The following is a 6,189-nucleotide window of genomic DNA, read 5'->3' on the forward strand; positions in this document are numbered from 1 at the left end:
TCATTGTTATTTATATTATATAATTTTCTCATTGTTATTTATTATTACAACATCTCTGTGAATTAGATTCCAATTTTTCTTTATTAAAGAAAATGATCGTCGTGTAATTTTTTATTCAACAATATATAAGTAGACATTACAATGAAAAAAAAAATTATTTTAACTAAATGCACTTATTGCGTACGTGACATAAAAATCGGAAGCTCTAATGATTTAGATTACATTATTGAATGATATAATTTCACACAAATTATGTAAAATTATATATAATATAAATTTCTTTGTCTCTTTCACAAATTATATTATAAATTTATATAATATAACCCCCCATGGGTACACCTTGACGAGGTGGGGTGGCTCAGTACTTGGATGGTCCCTTGAGGTTTATCTTAAATTCTTTTATTTAAGATAAATCTTAAGGAGCCTGAAGAGGAAGCTAAGTACCCATTTGCACAGCATTGCCACGAGTCGCAATGGATCGCACGCGCATTTAATGCGCTGGACGCAGATTGCGTCGTCGACTTTTCGTCGTCGGTGCCGTCAACGTGTCGCGGACGGCGGCGTCTCGTTACCGCGTTTTCGCGTTTAGCTTTTTCGCGTCATCGCGTCATCGCGTTTTCGCGTTGGACTTTCTCGCAATCCCAATTTCACTTATTTGTCATCGAGTTGTCATCTTCCGACGTCAACTAACCGGGATGTCTCATTGAGTCGTTGCGAATGTAACGAAATTCTCACGCCTCGTGCATCGCGGCACGCTTGGTGATGCCGGCCGCGCACACGTATGTCCAGTACTGTGTACATGGGCGCGCGGTTTTGAGCTTTTGCTCAAGTTCGGCTGATTGAGGTCACGCTCTGCTTCGGGCTCCAGTTCGGTACGGATCGGTTAGAATTCGATCGATTGCTTGGAATCGTCGTTAATGGGTCCCTTCTCTTGTTCTAACAGCCATGAGATATTATGCACGAACAAGAGTCGAGTGAACTTCATTCGCGTTGATTCCATCAATCGATAGTTTTCTTCCGTTTCGGACTTAACTCTTGTTTGGAGGTAAGATGTCGTTGAATTCCCAACCTGTTGACTCGAAGATGACTCTCGTAAGTGAAATGGGATTTTCGCTCGTATCGAAACCGGGAGTGCCGTTTAAAGTATATATATATTAAATATATACATCGCGCGACCAAACAGAAAATTTTTAATCGTATCGAATAGTGCGGGAACCGTCCAGTATCGCGCGTAAAAGTGCGAAAGTAGCGATATAAAAATATCGCACGTGAGTGCGGGAGTGCCGCTGAAAGTATCGCGCGTCTAAGACTGAGAGGAGGAGGAGGCCTAGGAGAGGCATCGGGCTTCGGCAGAGCAACCTTCTGGTAAATAATTTATTTATTTACAATTATATATTAAATATTAAATATATTTATTATAATTTAAATTAAACAATTAATCGCGTAATTTGATTTTTTATTTATATGATTTAAAGAAGAGAATTGAAGAATAAGATTTTTAAATAAAAGCTATAATCTTGTAAAGGTATAAGCTTTTATAAAGTTATTAAAGAATTATTAATAATGTTTTTTTTTAATTTATAGAATTATTTTATTAATCTGCTTATTATTATGTGGATCGAATATAAAATTCAATATATACAAATAATAATTTTTTGAAATATTAATTTTTTGGACATTATTATAATTTGGATTTTCTATATGTATGTTATAGATGCAACAACCCAGATGATCTGAGAGGAGGAGCAGGCCTAGGAAAGGCATCTTGCACCGGCGGAGCAACCTGATGGTGAGTATTATTATTTATATTAATTTTATATAAATAAATAAATTAATTTGATTTATATGAATGATTTAAACATGAAAAAATTGGGAAAATTTTTATAATTTTTTCTATATAAAAGTTTCTACTTAAAAAAATTAATTACTTATAAAATTATTTCATATTTATATATTTATTTATAATTGCGTGCATCGGATATAAAATTCAATGAGTCCAATAATAATTTCTTAAAATATTAATTATTTTGAACATTATTTATATAATTTGCATTTTATATTTGTATGTTACAGACAACGTAGCTTCAATATTAACTCCGCTGTTGCGCATCAGTGCCGGTAAGTAACAACCTTTTATTTTGAAGCAAAGGATTTGTAAATGCATGAAAAAATCCGTTGCTTCTAACTCTCGGTTGGCGGGATAATACGCGTGTAAAAATTAAAGTAAAAGAAAAAATATTTTTAAAATAACAATAGATATAGAGGTACATGAAATATTTATTTCCATTATATATATCGGCCTTTATAAAACGGCCTTTTTAAAAATAGATTTTTAATTTCTAAATATTTAATCTAAAAGATAAAGATATTTATAAGCAACCCGACGACGGAGAGTTAAAATGCATGCTAATTATATTTTATATATGCATGATAATTTATATTTTGCGATTTCTGACGACTTAATGGCGTACGTTAAAATACGATCGTAATATCGTACGATCGTAAACAAATTATTAGTCGTCAAAATGAATATGGCCAGAAGAAGAGATAACTGGCTTGAAAAATACATATCAATATTGGCAATATTGGCCAAAAGATGTGTTGCGCGGCTAAGGCTTCCTAAATTTTATCGCGAATTTCCGGTTAGGGCTCCTTAAATTTCTCATTATCGCGGATTTCTAATTAGGGTTCCCCAAATTTCACCTTATCGTGAATTTCTGCTGGTGTAAGCCAGCAAGTAGGGCGGCTAGGGCTGTTAGGTCTTTATTAGGTCTGTTAAGGCTATTAAGTCTGTTAGGGCTGTTAGGACTGTTAGGTTTGTTAGGGCTATTAGGGCATATAAAAGTTAAATTTATTTTCAAGAAAAAAAAACATAAAAATATGTTATTTTTAGGGGTCTGTATTAGGCTTGTTAGGGCTATTAAGTCTGTTAGGACTGTTAGGTTTGTTAGGGCTATTAGGGCATATAAAAATTAAATTTATTTTCAGGAAAAAAACCATAAAAATATGTTATTTTTAGGAGTATTTTCATATATATAATTTATTTTATGTAAAATTAAATAAATTATATATAAAGAATTGAAATTAATTATAAAAAAAACTATAAATAAAAATAAAAAATTAATGTATGGAAAATGTAAAAAATGTAACTTAAATACATAATGTACATTTAAGTTGCATTTTATTATACGTATAACATGTATTAAATTTAATATTTTATTTTTTGTAAATTGTATTAATATTTTATCACTTAAAAATTGTATTTTCTTGAAAATTATACAATTTTAAATTCGAATGTGAATGTTATTAGTATCTAATATGATAATATTGATTCGATAAAATATTGACAGAAAAAAGTAATTCAATCTAAATAATTTTTTTTTCTAACTTATTTGAATCCATATACATTGATTATCATTGATTAATCATTTCAAATAATAAAAATTTTGCAATTTTCTTGTGTTGAGAATATTGATTCTAATAGCATCAATTATTAAATTGTATCTAACATTGTAATTATATCTATAAATTGTAATTATATTATTTTTTATTTTTAATAATTTTCTTTGCAATTGTATATAAATTATAATCTAGTTGTAATAATGTAAAAGAAATCTATTGTACATTACACGAAATTAGATGAATACGTACAATAACAAAATTTGTTTAATTAACACATTTGATATATTTTATTTCAATATTTTTATTGCAAAATTATTCAAATATTTGGATAGCTTATTTTTTTATATTAAAAGATTATTAATAAATTCGAGAAACTCGCGCAAATACCGTAAAAAAACTCTTTTACATAATATAAAGATTATTAAATAAAAGTGAATCAAGAAAAACACGATGTTAACCCAATAATTAGATATTAGCTTTTTACTCGTAAAATTTGTCGCGCTTTTAATATTATAGAAACGTAAGTATATTCGAAAATAAAATATTGCGAAATATTGAACATTATCGATCACGCGGAAATTAAAATCTGTAAAACAAAATAATTTTCTTTGATTATCGTTTTTAATTAAATGTATTTCGAAAATTTCGAATCGCGTTAAATATTTATTGATTTACGATTTATTGATTTACGATTTTATAATAAATTATATTGCAAACAATTGCGTTCTTTTCACGTTTTTGGACGTGATCGCTATCTTGGCGAAGAAGCCTTATCGCTGTCCCTCATGTCAGGTGGACGCTAGCAAATGCGGTTTGTACTGGCGGAGAGTCGAAACGATCTTCATTGCGGAGAGTTATTTCTCGTCGGTTTTTGTGGGCTCTATCCGCAATGCTTAGTTCGGTGCCTCATTGAAAATTGGAAGTTTCCATTACAGAGTAGGAATTAAACCCAGGTTTTCTTGGCGGTTCCTGAAAACAATGTTTTTGGCAGTGATTTAACGACGATCACCGTACATTTGAAATCGATTTTATTAAATATAAAATACAAAATTCATTAAGTATACTTTGAGAGAAGATATATTTTCTTTTTTTTTATTAAAAATGTTCTTCCATTAATATCAATATTATTTTAATAATGAAAATATTTAATAATAGTTCAAAAATGGATATAATAGATAAAATTCACTTTTTCAAATATAAATTTAATTTAATAAGTTTTTGCGCAAACTTTTTTGTGCAAAATTTTTATTATTTGAAAAATTATGGTTACAAACAAGTATATTTTATTAATTAATTTTGAATTAATTTTATTTTTGGTTTCTTTTAAGAAACCACTTGCAGGCACTGGACGTTCCACTATCTCAGTATATTACATTTATTTTAGATAAGACGAGTGTATATGTATATATAATAAAATACATGTGCGCAAATTGTGATGTATTTGCAAAAACCCTTTTTTTGTATTATTCTTAATAATATATTAGGATGATGCATGATATAATATAAAATGTGTGAGTAATTAAAAAGTTCGAGACAAATCGAATGGGTACTCTGATATCAGTAAGATTCTGTAAATTATTGTCACGTGTTAAGTGTTAAATGCAACAGAAAAATTAATTTCTTTATAATCTTCCATTTGATGTTGCTAAATATTCAAATTGAATTTTTTTTTAAATCTCGCTGTTATCGGATTTGATTTGTCTCGAGCACATTTGGTACCCTAAAGTTATTATTATTCATACATTTAACCGAGCAACGATAAAAGCGCATGTATTTCATTTTTCCTAAATATACTCGATTGTAACATGTATATAAAAATCATTATATCCAGTCATTTTTTTAGTAAAAAAAGATATTTCTTACAATGGAAGAACATGTTTTTTTTCACGCGAAGTTTAATCTCATATATTGAAAATGATAATAAGGGTAACAGTCGTTAATTCGCTGCCGAAATCACTGTTATTGGGAGCAATCAGGAAGATCGGGGATTCGTTCCTTCCTGTAGCGGGACTTATGACGTTCAATGAATCACTTAACTTTCCTTTGTGGATCGATTCCGCGGGATCCGAAATAGAAGAAATAAGACAAATTGAGGTCGCTTTCCACTTTTAAGATCGTTCTTCTCTCTGTTAGATATTAACCAGCGTATCACTCGGCAGAGGGATTTTGATCTGGTTTAATCGTTGGGCCAGTTATCCTTCATTGAACGTGGCGATAACGCGATTATTTTAAGGAACATTAAAGTTTAGCCTATTTGCAATTGTCCGCGACACAAGATATATATTTTTATATACTTTTGATCGCGAAATTTACATGAAATTGTATATTTGGAAAGAAATCGAGTATTATAGATTCTGCATCCGCGTTTAATTCCTTACGTATATTATTTACAAATTATATGAAATGCGCCTCTAATGTTGCAATATTTTTATTGTCACATGAAATGATAATAATTATATTGCGTGTGCGCACGTTGTATTCCGATTATAGAAATTATGTGTATTGTAATTAAATATTACTATTTTTATCAATTTTTTTTATTCATCATATACATTCGCGAAATTTAAACCGCGATTTTTTTTCTGATTTAATCGTTGGGTAACATCGATGCTTTACTTATCTTTTCGCGTCATCGAACATTTCTTTTAGAAAACCTTACAAAATGCATTAAAATTCCGGGTACTTTTTCTTATTGAAAGACATAATCGATAAATTTATTAATGATTCTTTTGGTTGCGATAGATTATCAGCGCTACGCCAATCTAAAAATTTCTAATAAATTGTACG

At 29.6% G+C, this 6,189-nt stretch overlaps 1 long non-coding RNA gene across 1 annotated transcript; it reads left to right on the plus strand.

Annotated features, from left to right (window-relative positions):
• Positions 1 to 330: 330 nt before the first annotated feature.
• Positions 331 to 3,124, plus strand: LOC145962792 (uncharacterized). Its single transcript, XR_014435963.1, has 3 exons — positions 331 to 1,365; positions 1,715 to 1,789; positions 2,074 to 3,124. It is a non-coding gene; the product is annotated as an uncharacterized LOC145962792 (long non-coding RNA).
• The last annotated feature ends 3,065 nt before the right edge of the window (positions 3,125 to 6,189 follow it).

This window comes from Camponotus vicinus, unplaced genomic scaffold, assembly GCF_025532165.1.
Source record: "Camponotus vicinus isolate PSW18456_S1 unplaced genomic scaffold, iyCamVici1.0 SCAF_12, whole genome shotgun sequence".
Classification (NCBI taxonomy): Eukaryota; Metazoa; Arthropoda; class Insecta; order Hymenoptera; family Formicidae; genus Camponotus; species Camponotus vicinus.